We start from the raw sequence: 18,454 nt of genomic DNA, 5'->3' as shown, positions 1-18,454 counted from the left end.
GAACTGTTGCCAACAGCTAAATTTATTTTTGTTCTGCCCTCCCAGAAAACTAAGATCTCTGGAAATCACCAATGGTCCGTCCCATGGACAAGAGGTACCACGTAGGCAATCAGCCTGGCACCAGCTGGGCTGTGGTGGGCAAGCATGTGAGGACTCTTCAGGGCAGGGGGGAGGGGAGCCTGGAGGAAATAGAGTTGGCCCTGTGGAGTACGTGACATAGAGTTTCTTGACAAGTTTTCTAAGATCATATGCTTAACGCCTTCCATGGGAAGGAAAATAAGTATGATCCTTCTTATTTGCGGGAATTCCCAAGAGGCTGTTTGTTTGGTGGTAAGAAAACAACTTTAGATATGCAAACAACTTCATAGCAGAATAGGGATCTTCAATAAGGGAACGTCAACTCTCAATTCCGATAAGTTTAGACATTTCCTCTGCTTACAGATGGCTAGGCAGGTCGACAAGATGATCTCTTGAGAATTCTCTCAGATCTATGGAACTCTATTTTCTCTGGGTTAGGTAATATTCCAATTGTACTACTTGAATTTATGATAAAGGAAATGAGTGACAAGTATCTTTTTTTATTATGTGTTCTGCATAAATACGTGTGTTAAGTATGCATGCTATACTATAAATCTGCTTGCCTACACATTTATTTTTCCCTCTGTGCAACACGGTGACTGTGCATTTCAAATGACCTAAATAAAGACAGTTTTTAAGACTTACATGTATTTCTGTATAGGCATGGAAGAATGACCTCTTTAAAAGCACCAAATCCTTTGGCAGTGATTCATTTCAGGGCGTCCCTGTGGGCTGCACCAGTTGCGTGTGTTATAAGGGTACATGAAAGGCTGAGTGTAGGACTGTTTAAATCAGAGTTTGTTAGAGGAACGTTAGGAAAGCTGCAGTGCCATGGGAGCAGTAATCAAAATCCAGAAGGCAGCCGGTAGCACGTCAGACTCAAGCACCAGAAGCCAGGGGACCAGGAGCCCATCTGCCTGGATGCCACCACAGCTGCCCTGTCTCATCTATGAGAACCAGATTTCACAGTCGAGGTACGCAGCTGAGTTGAGGACATTTGTCCTGAACTTCCAAAGAGCATATGAAACACACAGGAAACTAGCCAGAGGCAGTATGCATAGAAACTAGCGGGAGCACAGAAATGCAAGGGGCCGAAACAGCAAAACAGAAGGCCTAGCGTGGAGAAAGGTTGCAGAAGAGGTTACACTACAAAGAAATCAGGAGTCGGTAAAAGGATAAGGTGTGTACAAATCAAAAGGGCAGAGAAGGAGGAGGAAGTTATTCTAAGCAGGACAGGATAGCACAAAGAGCCTCAGAATTGCAGTCAAAGGGCTTGGCCTCTATTCACCAATCACTGACTGTTTTATCTTGGGAAAATTGCTTTACTCCTTCTTACCACCGCTTCCTCAGCAGTAAAAAAGAGAAAGAGAAAAGCAACCAATCCTGCCACCTGCCACGAGCAAATGCTTTACACACACTTCAGTTCGACCTCATGTAGGGGATATGATCATCCCCACTTTGCGGATGAAGACTTGGAGGCTTAAAGAAAAAGCAACTTGTAGAGGAAGCTCAAAGAGATGAAATAATCTCTCCACGTTCACATGGGTGGTATGTCACCGAGTGGGAATTTGTGCCCAGATCTACCTGGCCAAGGTCTGGGTTTTTGCCACTGTAAAATGCCACCCCTCCTTACCTTACAGAAATGAGAGTTTAAAGAGCATAGTGTATGTGAAAGCATTTTGACAACTGTGAAAAGTGAGAGATGTAAAGAATTTGTATTATTTAAAATCAAATCTCTCCAGACAAGCCCATGATGAGATAGTGGAAAACTGTGGTTCAGAGAAATGCTCTCACTTGCCAAGTCAATGACACTCCTTCCCAGATCACCAACAGTAATAAAGTGAGTTAATGACTGAATAAAGCTTTTAATGGTGGGTTGGGCTAGATGACCTCTAAGGTCCTGCCAAGTCAGTATTTCTGAGAATCAGGAATTTTATCAAAGCAGTAAGAATGTAGCCCTGTGCTGAATCTGACCTCAGACAAAAAACTGAAAAGTCAGCAAAATGTTTCCTTTTTGTCTCTCATTTCATTGCTCTGTTCTTTCCCCTCAATTTCAACCCTCTTGCCAGGCAGTCATCACTCTCAAGGCTATCCTTACTTAGGTTTTGTGTGCCACAGAGGAAAGGAGTTTGATAAATGAATTCAGACTAAGGGAGAGAAAGGTCACTTTTGACTATTGGCTCCAGCGTCGAAGGCTGTGTGATGTGGGAGTTTGTCATTTAACCTCTCTGGACCCCAGATTCCTCATCAATAAGATGAGAAAACCTACTCTTAGAGATCATTGTAGGAATTAACCAATGTGACACGTAAAGTGCGTAGCATGTAGTTCAAACCCTTTAAGTATTAGTTTCCTGCAATCTTCTCGATGCAGTGACTGTTAGCAGAGTGTGACAATCTTCCAAAAGGAACATGCATATTTTAAAAATGATACCTAGAGAAGGCAATTCAGTACAGGGTAATAACCAGTCCAACGATGGGTCCCCCCTCTCCGCCGCATCGAGACACCTGGGTAGAAGAGATAGATTGAGGGTAATAGGGAGAGGGGAATGTGGGTAGATGGGACTTCCCTGAGCTTCTCCCAGTTTACTCCATAACTAACGCCCTTCTTCGCCATTGTTCTTTCAAGACCAATACAGGTGTGACAATGTGAGAATATTTCCTTACTTCACTTGGTTAAGTTTCAATTCCTAAAACTTCTTTTTCTTATATCAGAGATGTTTAAGGAATGGTTGGTGTGTGAGGACAATCAGATAAACCTGAAAAATTGTTGGTCATTTATATAAAGAAATCATTCCAAGGATTCAGATGTTCTTCATCCAGATATGGGCCATCCACGGCTACAACAAATTATTGATGGTTTTAACAAACATCGATCCGGGCAGAGGAGGAGTTTGGACATGAACGCCTCTCAGTCCTTCCTTCAGGAGTGTACCACCCAGAAAGAAATTTACGATCTGGCTGTGGAAGCCTGGATTTCTTTGGATTCTAGTAATCTTTTATGTTCTGTACTTACTTTTAATAAGCTGATACTGTTAAAGAAACTGAGAGCTTCTTCTCATAGCTGTCAAACACAGAGAGTTTTCTCTATTTTGTTTACTGCTCTATTTCCGGTGTCTAAAACAGTGCCAGGCAAGAAACATTTGTGAAACAAGTGAATTGTGAAGGTGATACTTACAAGAAGCAATTCTTCAGATTCACAAGAGAGATGCATTTTAGCAGACACTTGGTGAACAAATTCTTAGAAATATAGTCGGTGTGGCATGATTTGTCTGATTTCCTTTTCTCCCCCTGGGCTTAGGGATACTGAAATGCTATTGCTAAGAACTCATGTGTGTGACACAGACCCTTCTATTACAGCCTTTGCCTTTTTTTCTTAATAAACAATAAATAATTCTTTGGAAGCATCTGCCCTTTATGGGTAATTGGAGAAATGTTAACTTTGGTGATAGGATGAGAAAGATGTGACCTTTTAACTTTTATTCAATTGGTAAATGAGGGGAAAAAAAGGAAAAAAATTATAACTGGAGAAGATACATATTCTGGCAAGCTTTCAAAAAATGAGAAACCAGTATAGTTTAATACAGCCCCAAAGCTTTGTAGGTTCCAGCTCTTTTTGGTAAAAATGCTTCTTAGTTTAAAACAGAGGAAATTGCTAAAAGAATTCGTAGGCTCTCTTAGATAGAATTTTGAAGCTACCTTATTAAGTGAAAAGGAATGATAATCATGATTAAATGTCCTTTGAAACATATCTGTACTTTAAATCTTTTTTTCCTTTTAGTGTTTATTTTTGAGAGAGACAGAGACACAGAGAGAGAGAGACAGAGTGCAAGTGGGGGAGGGGCAGAGAGAGAGAGGGAGACACAGAATCTGAAGCAGGCTCCAGGCTCTGAGCTGTCAGCACAGAGCCCAAAGCAGGGCTCGAATTCACGGACCACAAGATAATGACCTGACCCGAAATCGGGCGTTTAACCGACTAAGACACCCAGGTGCTCCAAAACACATCTGTGCTTTTAAAATTAGGAAACAAATTGCAGAAAGACCACATTTTGCATTCTGTTGAAAACCAAACATTTGAAAACAGTTCTAAATAGTTGGTTGAATACACAGTTCTGCTAGCTCTATAGCTCCCTAACATACATATATTGTTTTGAAAAACAACAGAGCAAGTTACTACACGTTTTTAAATTAGTATATGTGCTGCCGAAGCGAGCACAACACGTTTTTAAATTAAAAGGGAGGAGATTCAATATTCAACAATAATTTAGGTTTCTGGGTTTTTCCTATAAAAGTAACCAAACTGCATTTGGAGTGGGTCTCAGGGGAACGTGGGGGTGATGTAAAAATTGATTTCAGTAATTAATCTGCCCATTTCAATATACATATATTAGAAATAGTTCTTTTACTACATAACTATCCAGAAATACGTGCTTCCTTAAAAAAAATTTTTTTTAACTAGACAGGAAGTTAAAACACCAGATTGTCTGCTTCAATACCAGACACCTGGCAAACCTATTAAAACTTTGTCAGTCCTCATAGTTCTTTCCCTGGAAACTGTGAATTTGTTTTGTGCCACCTGGGTGACTGCAAAGGGTGGGGGATGGGAGATGCCCACCAAGCAGGCCCCCCAGGCCTTTCCACAGCTGAGGTAAAGCAAGGCCACCAAAGCCAAAAGAGGGGACTCCAAAGCAGTGGCAAACTTGACAGGGAAGTGTAGAGGCGAGGCCCTGATTCTGAGGGCTAGCATTCCAGAGGCAGAGCCAGGTCCAAATGGACAGCTGTCAACCCGGCAAGGCAGACACAAGTGTTTAACTCAACAAGGAACAGGAGCACAGACCAGGAAGAGATCCAGAGCTGAGCTGTGGTTGGCCATCTCCATTCTCTGGTCAGTCTCTGAGGCCACTATGGCCCAATCCCTCAGACTTAAAGGTACTGGTGAGGGATGAACACGTTTGCAAATTCCTTATACACTGCGTTAGGATCTCATCTAAGGACAGCAATCTGGTGACATGTGAGCCACCACTCTCAATGAGTGGTCCCGGCTGGATGGAAGCAGCAGGGCCTCCCCTAAAGAGGAATATGGTACTTGGGTCCTGTCTTAGGAAAATGGGTGGGCCTGGCTAAAGAAGGGCATCCAAAACAAGCTGCCAAAGGAAGGAAGGGCCAAGGTGAGTCTGGCTTAGTTGCTGAGGGTCAGAGAAAAAAGGAGGTCAATGAAACAGGAGATGAGAGTAGGGAGTAGCAGGTTAAATAAGCTAAGTAGGAAGTAGCATCAGTGAATTCTGGAGATTGGGCCAGACCTGATACAAGGAGGTGAAGAAGACTATACTAACAAGATTACCCACTAGGGAGAATATTAGATGTTGTTCAGTGTCTCGTGGGGTGGGAATAAGGCCCTCAGAGAATGGGCTTACATAGTACTAGGTGGTTACGAACTCGCCTTCTAAAAAGGGTGATAGGGCCACTACCTGCAAAGCTTTTGCTGGAGGGACAGTGCAAGTTGAGCTGAATTTAGAGGGGTGTGAAAGAACGACGGAAGAGAACTGGTAAAGAGAGAAACACGATGCTTACTCACGGGGATGACGATGTCTGGGGATTCCTTCCCTCTCCCTAATTAAATCTTCGGCACATTGTATGTTAATTACTGGGGTTTTCGTACGGGCGAATGAAAAGAGGGGCGCTGGGAGCACAAAAAGTTGCTGTAGCTGCATCACAGTGATGTGTGGTGGAAACAGCACACACATGGTGACAGCTGACAGAGCAGACAGCGCCCCAGCCCTCTGAGCCCTTTTCCTTGGATGAGATTCAACTAGGGTTCCACCTGGAACCTGGTAGAAGTCCAAATGTTCTCTAAGATAAAGTGGACGATGAGATCTCACTACCACTTTTCTGGCCTATGTTCTCCCTAGCAGTCCAGACAGAGAGCCAGCAGAGGGTCACTGGGGATTTAGCAACTGTTTCATGACAGTCATCAGGCCCCTTGTCTTGGTTCACTGGGGACATCTTTGGATGTTGGTGAGCTGGATATAGAAATAAATGAAAATGAGATGAACACGCCTGGAGAGGGGCAACCGGTATTTTATAAAAAGTGTGTATTGGGTGGTTTTCATTACCTCAAATGGCCCTCAGTAAGCTCCTTCAGGTATTAGGTTGGGCAGACCAAATATGTTGTGTGGTTTTTTTGTTTGTTTGTTTTGTTCTGTGTTGTTGCTGTAATGAGACTATAATCCCTTCTGGAGAAAGAGAACAATCCGGTGATAATAACTTGCAGCCTGGAGTGGAGTAAGTAAAGAACCAGTCCTTATTAAGAAATAGATGATCCAATGCTAGTGAAGTGGATTCTTTGTGCCAATAAGTTGTGTTCAGCAATCAAGGATGGAGCACATTTATCCCTTCCCCCACAGCCCCCGCCTCAGTCCATGCAAAACAAACTGGAGTGAGACAACACCATCTGCTCATTTCACACTGAGCGAAGAAGCACGTCAACTCCTTCTCAAGGTTAGGAAGTCCAAACTCAAAAAGGCACTCTTCTAGCTATTGCAGTAAAAATGCTTCCAAAAGCAGGAACTCTGCAAGCTTAAAAAGAGTCCACTATTTCCCCAAACACGACTTTGTAAGGGCTGAGCTGATCAGGGCTAAACAGCTGAGGGCTTTCTGACAGGGGCGCCACGTAGGGCTTGGCTTAGTGGCACAAAGCCCTGTTTCACTAGCCAATCGCACTTCTGAGATTTGGGGCCTCTGACTGAGATGAGAACAGCAGTAGGCAAGACTGTTCTAATCACCCCAGTGCTAGCATCCAGTGCTGAGAGAAAGAGAATGAAGTACAAAGATAAGTCTTGCTCAGTTTGAGATCCTGTTTTGTGCTGACAGTTTCCTTTGGTGTAGGAACCACTTTTCTTTTCGTTTTTTTTTTTTTGTTTTTTCACAATCACTTAAAAGAAATTGAAATCCTTAATTAAATTCTGTTATTCTATTCCAAAATGATGCTTTGAGTTAGAGAAGAAGCTTACCCCTATTTACTTTACTCAACTAAACTCTGGGTTCAGAAGTAAAGATAAGGGAGTGTTCTGACTAAGTCATGTGAATGCCTCCAGAGATGAGAAGGCAGACAGCCCTTTGGTTTTTGCAATAATCTTAAGTTCTACACGGTTCTAACTAGTCACCAGTTCTAACTAGCCACCAGTAAATAATGCTGCTCCCAAGAGGACCCCTGGAACAGTAAGCAGGTGGACTTGTCTTAGAGATCAGACACTTGCAACGCAAAGTCTGAGAAGAATCAAGTCTCATGCCACTTACCTCACTGGTGTGTGTGTCAGCAACTTATAATCTCTTGGGAGAAACAGGAAATTAATAAAAAAAAAAAGATAAATTGTGACATGCCAAGTACCAAATAAGTGTACATTATGTGAAATTATACCTCTTTTTGTTCATAAAGCTTTGGTACCAGAGTTTTGAGACTTGGTGAACAAGACCTCATTAACCTGAATTCATTCATCCATTCAACCATCTGTTGGTGCGTCCATCTGCCCAAAAACGTTACTCCAGTGCCTGCAGCGCCAGCCCTCAGAATTACCAAGACAAATAAGGCGTGGTCCCTGCCCTAGTTGGGGAGGCAGACCTGCAAATCATAATATGGCAACAAGTGCAATCACAGAAGTGTGTTCGAGGTGGACGGGTAGCCAAAAAAGAGGAAGCAGTTGGCCACACGAGAGTGGAATTGTGGGGGCACGGGGTTATAGGCAAGAAAAACTTCCGAGAAGAGTTGAAATTTAAAAGAGGAGTTGGAGCTTGCCAGGCACATTCTAATCAGAGGGCACAGCTTCAGCAAAGGCATGGAGACATACGAAAGCATGGGGTATCTAAGGAGCCAGAAGCCACGTAATATTGCTGCAGGGGTTTGTGTGGCCATGACAGGAGATGAACCTGGAGAAGGAGACACAGGCTGGAGTAAGACAAACCTTACACGTCATGTGAAGACATTTCCCTATAGACAATGGGCTTTGTTGGTGGGATTTCTGTAGGACATGTTTAAGAATAATCTCTAGGATGGCTATAAGGAAAATGGATAGGAGGACAGTGAGAACAGGACAAGAACCCGAAGAAGGGCAAGTTGTCACGGTGTTCACACCATGCTTTTTTAAAAGCTTTGTTCCTTTTTTTTTTAAATAGGTTTTGGGGTATCTGGGTGGCTCAGTCGGTTAAGTGTTGGACTTGGACTCAGGTCATGAGCTCGTGTTTTGTGGGTTCAGGTCCCACATTAGGCTCCGTGCTGACAGCTCAGAGCCTGGAGCCGGCTTCAGATTCTGTATCTCCCTCTCTCTCTTCCCCTCTGTTGCTCACACTGTCTCTCTCAAAAAATGAATAAACATTAAAAAAAAATTTTTTTTAAAACAGCGTTGTTTTTTTTAGAGCAGTTTTAAGTTCACAGTGAAATTGAGTGAAATGTCCAGGGATTCCCCACATATGCCCTGCCCCCACATGTGTATGACCTATCCCTTTATGGACACTGGCACTGGAGGAGTACATTTGTTACACTCAACAACCTACATTGCCACATACTCACCCAAAGGCCATAGCTTTAGCCTTTGTATGTCTAGACTGAGAAATGTCAATGTTAGTCAATCCAGTATTTTTAATATCATGGATCTTATAGAAACTGGTCATATTTTTACCATATCTGGTATTTTTGCCACAAGCATTTTCTCAGCGAACATTTTCACCATTTAAGTAGTTGGCCGTAAGGCAATTTTGCCATAAAAGATAAAAAAAATATAACTGATTAACACTTTGGTTTGACAGTTTGTTGTTTCCATCAACTGGTTGGCAGTTTGGTCTCATTTCTTCACTGACATATAACTCTTATTTTTATAGAGTATACATCGTAGTCCTCATAATGGTCTATAGAACAGAGCAGAGTTTTGAACCCACATTTCCCATAGAACTTTGGAACATCCGTCAGCGGACATGTGACAATGTGCCAAGAACAAACAACAGTGTAGAAGGCTTTTACAGCACAATGCAAGCCTTGGTTGCAAATATGTATTCTAGAAGGAAGAAAAAATGCAATGTTGAACGAGGAGCCAAATAACAAGCAAAAAAAAAAAAAAAGTGTGTCATACTATGAACAAAAGACTTTGGAGACAAGTGCATAGGTACAATCCACAAAATAAAATCAGTTATTTGTGCACTATCTCCATGAATCTACAGTATACATTGTAAATGTATTCAAATATTTTGTAGTTCACAATAAAGTCTTTTTAATTTTGTTGTTCATTTTGATGTTTCCTTATATCCTTTTTAATGCATGCCCTCTTTTATTTTTCATGATTTTATCTTGTATGGCAAAACTGCCCTAGAGCCAATTAGTTATGCAGCAAAAATGTGACAAAAATGCTGCGGCAAAGGTGCTTATGGCGAAGGTATGCAGAGCCATTTTCATGGCATACTGGGGTTGAGCACACTATTGAGTCTGCTTGTTGCCACTCAGCCAGTCCAAAGGCTGAGGGAATCAGCAGCTCAGCCTCACCCATAAAGCCTTGTGCCTCAGTGGCATTCAGTCTACCTGTTCTGAAAATTGATTAAGTAATAATAAACAAGCTTATCTAGAATAGATCTGGAAGCCAAGCTTTGGTGTTCTAATTCCAGTTACACTGTCCTCCTCTAATTCAACCATGCTGCCCCTCAGAGCTGTGCTTGAGGAGAATTTCTCTCTCAAGGTATACAAAAATGGGTAAACAGTCCCTAATAGCCAATCAAGGTAGCTGGAGGGTATTTAGGATTGACCTCCTAAAAGATAATCATGCTTGCTCATAAAATACCTTTCAGTTTCAAAGTCACAAAGTCTATGTTGTTCAGGTCCACGCTATTGTTCACAGCTGGTGAAGTATCTCTGGGATCTGGCACATGTAGATACAGGGATTTTGGATAATCTACAAAAGTAATTGAGTGAGTAGGAAAGCTAAGAACAAAAAATACCCAATTCTTTTGAGTTACAGCTGAAGTACCCTATTTGCCATGGTTACCCTTTCTTTCTCTTCATTTAGAGTTTTTGTGTTGGCAAAAAGGATCATGCAATAACGTTATTTTTAATTTGCTATTTGGTCTATGAATAATTCATTTAAAGAAAAATCTCAATATCGTGTGAGCTTATTTTAGGGTCCTAAGCATTGATTAAAATATCAGCCTGTTTAACATAACAGCATGGTGCATGGCAATCTTCAGGAAACGTCTTCCCTCTCTGTGCTGTTACATACTTCTGGTGGATTCCTTTTGCATTATATCACATTGCATTATATTACAAGACTTTCTTCTTGCCATTAACTTTATAGTCCACTTACTAAAGGGATTTTCTAAGATTTTTTCCTTAATGTTGGTTTCATTGTGACTAAAAAGAGTTAAACCGAATGTTCTGAAGATATCTGCCAAGTTGACAGAAATGGTAAAAGTTATTTGTCCTCACCTCATTTTTGTCCTCAAAGCACCACATCTAGCTAGGAGTAAGAAAGGAATGTATGCTGTTGGTAACATTATACTTCTTGGTTGTCCTGCTCAGACTGCCAACACAGTAGCCAAACAACTGTAATAATTTCTGGAAGGCATTTGTGACATTGACACTTGGCCCATTATGAACCGCACCAAACCCCTGAAATCATTTCATATGGGTCTGAAAGCTGCTGTCAGGTGATAAAAGCTCTCAATTGTTACCGAGTTGCGCCAGATTTGCATTCTACTTACAAATTTCTATTTGGTATTTCTGTTTGTGTTTGAATCAGGGCAAAGGTACATTTGGACTCTTAAAATTCATTCCATATTTCTTTTAATCAATACAAATCAAAAGCAGTCTCAGAAATGCCTAGTTGTCAATATGTCCAGCCAGGTCAGAAGCAAATGTCATGTCTTCTGAGGGTTGCATTTTCTCAAGGAAGCAGTGTTCGGGCATATTTGCTGCCTCAATTAGTCTGATTTAGTGGTTCAGTCAGTGAGCTAGGGCCTCTGGCACTCAGCAGAGCAATTTGATTTCTAAGCTGCTGGTAAGGGACTAAAAACCATCCAAAACAGGAAACCCACGTCCTGAAAGCAGATGTACAGATCTTGACATTCCTGGTCTCATAGCTGTCAGGGAAATGCGCTGGTCTTTCACACAATCTTCATCCAGGACTGGCGCCCGTCAGTGTCACATGCCTGGAGAGTCGGACTTTGACCATCAGTTCCCTGAGAATGCTGGGAGGTGATAGGAAGGGTGTTCCTTTTGCAAAGTCTGTTCCCTTAAGTGATTCTTGTTCTTCTCTACTGCCTTTAGCTGGCACAAGGTAGAGGCTGACAGCCTTGTAGATAAGTACTGCAGGGCATGTTGTAGAAAGGGAGTATGTCATTCTCAGAGGCTATCGATCTCATCGCTTTTCCCCTCACTTCATCCAGAGGCCATGAAATCAATCTTCTACTGCTCGGATACGTGCTTTGGAAAAGTGGTCACACTGTAACTGGGACTACTTAGGACCCCAATCCAATGGCAGAAATGGTGGCTTGCGTTACCTAGATAAGAGATGAGGAGCATGGGACCAAGATAATCTAAACCAGTGAATTGTATTCTCCTCTCTCTTAATTCGCTGCTGGACTGATCTGGCCAATGTAACATCAAAAAGGATAAAGTTTACAAATAAAAGCAAAGCAAAGATATATTAAGCACAAATAAACCAAACAGAGGTCAAGAAAGTAAAACTTAAGGCCAAAGCCATTTAGCAAAGAGCATAGTTTAATTTTGATAAGAGGTGTATTTCAAAATAGAAACATAACAGCAATAAATCCTAAAACATCAGGTAAAGTCAAAAACATAGAGTAAAACCTGTCAGAAATGCTGTATAAGGGAGAATAAGTGGTATATCTCTAAAACCAAAGAGATGCCATAAAAAGCTATTGAATTGATAAAAAGAGTTCAATAAATGGTAGGATTAGACAAATATACAAAAATCGATAGCTAGCCTGTATAACAGCAATAATGTGTTAACAATGTGATGAAAAAGGAAATCCCATTCTTAACAGCATCAAAAATACAAAAATGGGGGGCGCCTGGGTGGCGCAGTCGGTTAAGCATCCGACTTCAGCCAGGTCACGATCTCGCGGTCCGTGAGTTCGAGCCCCGCGTCGGGCTCTGGGCTGATGGCTCGGAGCCTGGAGCCTGTTTCCGATTCTGTGTCTCCCTCTCTCTCTGCCCCTCCCCCGTTCATGCTCTGTCTCTCTCTGTCCCAAAAATAAATAAACGTTGAAAAAAAAAATACAAAAATGGTAGGGGGCAGACTGTGATGAATGTTTTATGAAATTAGGATAAAATGTATCTAGAGGAATAAATCATAAAGGGTAACAAAAAGAATATATGTTAAAGGTAAGCATAATTAGGGAGAATTAGCCCTGACAGGTATTCAAATGTCTCATACTCAAATAACTACACAGTGCAGTATTGATGCAAAATAGGCAGTAAGTGAAGATAAATAACCTTGACATAGATTCTGATAGACTTTAAAATGTTCGTATATAATAAGTGTAACTGCCCAAACCAATGTATGAGGGAAAAAAACAGCAAAGAGTGTTGGGACAACTGGTAATTATGCAGAGAGAGGAGCACCCCACCAAAGTTAGGGGTCAGTCAAGAATCTGGAAAAGTTATTTGTAGCAAATACGATAAAAGTTAAACTTGTACTCTTTTAAAAGCTCATTCAAACCAATAAGAAATTCAAAACAGCAAAGATTACAAAATAGTGTAAATGCCCAGTGATCCCATCTCAAAGGTGGGAATACAAGTTGGTCCAACCCTTTGGAATGTAATTACAAACGTAACTTTACAACAAATATGAATAGTATTCACAGTCCTTGATTCAGTCATTCTTTTGTTAGTATCTTGGCAAAACAATTTGAAAAACCTAAAAGTATTATGAACCACTGTACTCAATGCACTATTGTTTGTGTTAACCATGCTATATAAAATAGCAGCTTTGTCCTCCTTTATCTCTTTTCCCTGCTTTTTTTGGGGGGGTGGGTGGGCATTTTTTTTTATCACCTGACATTTATTTATTTATTGCCACTCTTCCCCTCACTAGAACTTGCCTACTTTCTTCCCTACTGTATTTCTAGGCCCCAGAACTCTGCCCAGCACATAGTAGGAATTTGTGGAGTGAATAAATATTTGTGGAATGAATAAACAACGGCAAATACCCAACAATAAGAAAATGGTAGGGGCACCTGGGTGGCTCAGTCTGTTAAGCCTTGACTCTTGATTTCAGCTCAGGTCATGATCTCACAGTTCATGAGTCTTGGGGTTTTCTCTCCCCCTCTCTCAGCTCCTCCCCTGTTCTCTCTCTCTCAAAATAAATAAATAATCAAAACAAAAAATAAAATGGTGTAGGCAATTATGACTTATCTATTCACATGAAATTGCCAAGTATTGCATATATTTTTAAGAATAATAATTTATGACAAAGTAGTTATGATAAGTTTAGTTTCAAGAAAGCAGAATATATGTTTAAGAAAGCAGAATATGTATTTATTTATGGTACGATTACAAATTTTCTTCCGCTATTTTCTCACAGAGTTACAAAGTTAAAAACTAGTGTCTTATTTATGTATGTATTTATTTATTTATTATGTTTATTTTAGAGAGAGAGAGCACAAGCAGGGAATGGGCAGAGAGAAGGAGACAGAGGAGTTGTAGCGGACTCTGCTGAGAGCAGCAAGTCTGATGTGAGGCTTGAACTCACGAACCACGAGATCATGACCTGAGCTGAAGTCAGACAGTCAACCGACTGAGCCATCCAGGTGCCTCTAGTGTAGTTTTTAAAACCAGAATAGACTACAAAGTTTTTTTTCTGTATACATTGCAATTACAAATATAGAAAAAAGCGTTGTGGAGAGAAATAAAAATGGAAAGAGATACAGCCAAATACTAAGTGTGGCGTGGGAAGAAGGAACATAGGTAATTTTACTCTTCTATTTACTTTTGGGCATTTTCCACATGTTCCAAAGCATGGATTCCTTTAATACTGGGAAATTTGATAAATTCAGCATCAAATGGGATGGTTTTTAAAATCACCAATGACAAGAAGGTATGATTTCAAACGAAAATAATGACAAGAAGGAAAAAGAGAGGAGGAAGACAAAAGTGCTCAGTATAAGCAGTTACAAGTTAATGTCTTGGCTTATGTTAATGCAATTAGAGAAGTTTGGGTTTAAGAATATGAAAATATATAAAGCTGATTATCCTTTGAGTCACTGCTTGCTTCTGTCATTCAATGACATTACCAGCCTTAAGTTCCTGTTATAAATAAATTCTGAAGCCATCTAGCGATTTCTCAAAAATACATATTCCTAGGGTCCACCCCTGGGAGTTTATAATTCAAGAGAATTGGGGTGAATCTCTTCCCTAGGAATCTTTGTGTGTTTTATTTTTTAATTAATTAATTAATTACTTTTTAATTTACATCCAAGTTAGCGTATAGTGCAATAATGTTTTCAGGAGTAGATCCCAGTGATTCATCCCCTGTGTATAACGCCCAGTGCTCATCCCAACAAGTGTCTTCCTTAATGCCCCTTGCCCATTTATCCCATCCCCCCTCACCCCAAACTCCTCCAGCAGCCCTCAGTTTGTTCTTTGTATTTAAGAGTCTCTTATGTTTTGTCCCCCTCCCTGTTTTTATATTCTTTTTGCTTCCCTTCCCTTATGCTCATCTGTTTTGTATATTAAAATCCTCATATGAGTGAAGTCACATGATATTTGTCTTTCTCTGACTGACTTAATTCACTTAGCATAATACCTTCTAGTTCCATCCATGTTGTTGCAAATGGCAAGATTTCATTCTTTTAGATTGCCAAGTAATACTCCATTGTATATATGTATATGTAACACATCTTTATCCATTCATCTGTCGATGGACATTTGGGCTCTTTCCATACATTGGCTATTGTCAATAATGCTGCTATAAACATGGGGGTGCATGTGTCCCTTTGAAACAGCACACCTGTATCCCTTGGATAAATACCTAATAGTGCAATTGCTGGGTTGTTGGGTAGTTCTATTTTTAATTTTTTTGAGGAACCTCCATACTGTTTTCCAGAGTGGCTGCAGCAGTTTCTTTGTGTGTTTTAAACATATTCCTTGGGTGACCCTGTGGTTGGGAATCCCTGCACGAAGTCAGGGAGTTTACCTCTCCTGAGACCAGCACCCTTGAACTTCTGGAGGGGAGGGACCTCTCATCTGCCCCTGAGTCACTACTGCTTCTGCAGTCTTGCTCCAGCTGCTGTGGTTGTGGTTGTCCACCTGAGGGTATGTGTGCAGAATCTAGAACACTCACGCGAGCAGCTAACAGACTGGCCCTCTTCTGGCTCTTTCGCCTCCACTGACTGAGTCAAAGCCCCAAAGCTGTGTCAGGCTGGGCTGGGATCCTCCCAGGCCACAGTCCTCACCATGGTACATTGGCTTAGTGTCACCACCGACTCAGAACCTCTCATCCCAGGGGTCATTATCCTGCAGGCTCCTTTTATAATGTTCTGCACTTCCTCCCCATTGATGCAAGCTCTCAATGCTCAACCTCCCTTCCAAACATCTTTTCGGTTCCCCTGGAAGTCCCATTGGGTTATAAACAAATGCCTCCATTTACCCATTCTCTGCTGAGGCATTCTCTGTATCTCCTATTTTGTTTTGTTTTTTAAATCTAACTTTCTCCTGAGGTCACTTCTGTGGACCTCGTTTGTTCAGATCTCAAGTGACCAGTAGGTGGTGTTAATATTCATCTGGGATCCCTCTCTCATTTCCCACCATTTCACTTACATTTTGGGGTCATGACAAAAATTCCTAAGGAAAACAAGGATGCTGTTTGATTTTGAGAATCATGGCATCTACTCAGTGTCTTTTTGTCGTTGGTGTTATATAATGATCGACTCCGAGTGATTTCTCAGATATCTTAAGAGTCAAGTGGCTTATATATATTCTTTCTCTCTACTCTGACTGCTCCATGTCAGCCACCCTGGGTGACCTCATGGGCTTTGTGGATAGCCTGTCTCTTAGCCACACTGACCCTGCTCTCCTCCCTCTCCCTCTCCACCATCTTCACCACCCGAGAGGAGATTGCATGGCAACATCCAGTGCTGGAAAATGCCAGTATAGGCTAGCAATTCCATTGATTCCTATTAGTGGTAAGGTTGAGAATGCCTTCGGCTTGGGAGTTTCTCAGAGCTAATAGAAGGGGACCAAAACACAGGTAGCCCTGATATAGGACATAAGCTAAAGGAATAAATGAGCTTCTTGAGGTTTTTATGTTATCCAATTCAGCTCCCTGGTGTTGGAGAGAGGACTGTGTGTGTGTGGTGGTGGTGGGTGGGTGGGGAGGGGTGTAGAGCTAGGAAGACGAGCTAGGCTTTCCTCGGCTCCTCTGTTAATCTATTGTTTTGGCCACTTCAACTCCTTTGTGGAAAGTGGCTTGCTGTGTGTGTGTGTGTGTGAGAGAGATAGAGAGAGAGAGAGAGACAGAGAGACAGAGAGACAGAGAGAGAAAGAGATACAAGTTTCATGGCAGGAAACCGGATAGAGCTGAATCCACAGCAAAGAGAAGGAAACTCCCAACATTTCCAAAACATGGAAGCCATGCACCAGAAAGTGATGCACCAAACACTATTGCCTACAAGTTTCTTGGCTTCCTTGACTCTTCTGAAACAGTATACTTCTAGTCTCAAATACACAACCTTCCATTTTTATGCCCCTACTTCCTTCCTCATACACAGTACATCTACTGTTGGATCTTCTTGAGTGCTCCAATATGTTGACACTCTTATTGTGTCCCAGTCATTCTGCCCATTCTGGATTTATTTCCTTACCTATTTAGACTAGACCACATGATTTACCACTTTAATAAGTCACTTTCCAGCATCTTGAGTGCCTCAATGACTTGTCCTTTTACTTCTTCATCCACTCCTAGAAATCCCCAACTCTGGGTCAATCCAACCATCTACATTCTCTCCTCTTACTATATATTGCTTTCGAGGTACTAGATGGGCAAAAATCACAAATGTATTACTAAGAATTTCAGCTAAACCCATGTATACTTCCCTCTTTTAATCCCCTCTGTGACTCTTCCAAACATTTGCCACTTTCCTTAAACTTACCTTAGCACACCCCTTCTCTTCTTGCCGCAGAAGTCCTTGCTCCCACTACATGGAGACTATCAAGACCCTCAAAAATAAATTTTGCGTCCTCTTGCCTCTGAACCTCTCTGCACATACGCATCTTTGCTTTTTTGTTTTCTGGCTCTTCTCAAGCAAATACCTTGATCTATATCTAAACTCTCTTCCACAGTTTAATAAATCCTTATTATTTTTTAAATGTTTATTTATTTTTGAGGGGGGGCAGGGGCAGAGAGAGGGGGAGACAGAATCTGAAGGAGGCTTCAGGCCCTGAGCTGTCAGCACAGAGCCCGATGCAGGGCTCGAACCCATGAGCTATGAGTTCATGACCTGAGCCAAAGTCAGACGCTTCACCGACTGAGCCATCCAGGAGCCCCAATAAATCTTTATATCAACATCAAATATGTATGCCTTAGAAAGATATTTATTAAACACCAGTTACCAGGTTGGACAATTGGGATAGAGTGCTAAATGGAACCCAGCTGCAATAGATGTCTGTTGAATTACTTTGGCACCTCTTTTCCATGAGTTGCACATTCCTCTTTTATTTACTTAGTTGCAGTGGGAGCTGCCATATTACTGCCTGAATGGGTTAGAGTGGGCACCTAAACTAAGGTTGGCAAGTGGTCCTTTCACTGGGAAGTTTGTAACTGGGACTGACAGAAGCAGAGTATAAGAGGGTAACTTGGAAATTGTTGGCAGTGGCCATTTTCTGCCCTGTGGACTAGGACACAGAGCTATTCTGCAACAAATGTGAAGCTGAGGCAGATTCAGAAAGCTGTGCAGAGACGAGACTCTCCAAAAGAGGACTTTCTGGGGTCCTTAAAGTGCTGCAGCTTCTAGTTCCATTCCTGAGGTCTGGCTGCATCCTCATCCTGAGATTCCAGGGTCCTTCCAAACGCAATTTCTTTCTGCTCAAGACAGTATTCTGTGTTGGGTTTCTGTCACTTGCAACCCAAAAACAAAATCCTGTCACTCTTGCTGGAAAGTTGGACTGCCTTGTTTTGTGACTGCTGTCTGTTGGGACACATTGTCCTTTGAGGAGAGAGCACTGGGTAGCAAATGTCAGGATGTTGTTTCTTATTTTCATTCTTCATTAAGGTGTTGCAAGGACAACACAGGCTCAAATACAGCTGAAAGCTGCCTGGAAACCACAGGGCCAGGGTGTAACTCTATTCTGCGAAGTCCTTTTTGCATATTGCTAGTTCCTTGAGAC

The sequence above is a fragment of the Lynx rufus genome, unplaced genomic scaffold (genome assembly GCF_022079265.1).
Source record: "Lynx rufus isolate CCGP_SWC_20201006 ecotype Redwood Valley unplaced genomic scaffold, mLynRuf1.p SCAF_13, whole genome shotgun sequence".
Lineage (NCBI taxonomy): Eukaryota > Metazoa > Chordata > Mammalia > Carnivora > Felidae > Lynx > Lynx rufus.
This window is presented reverse-complemented; position numbering follows the sequence as displayed.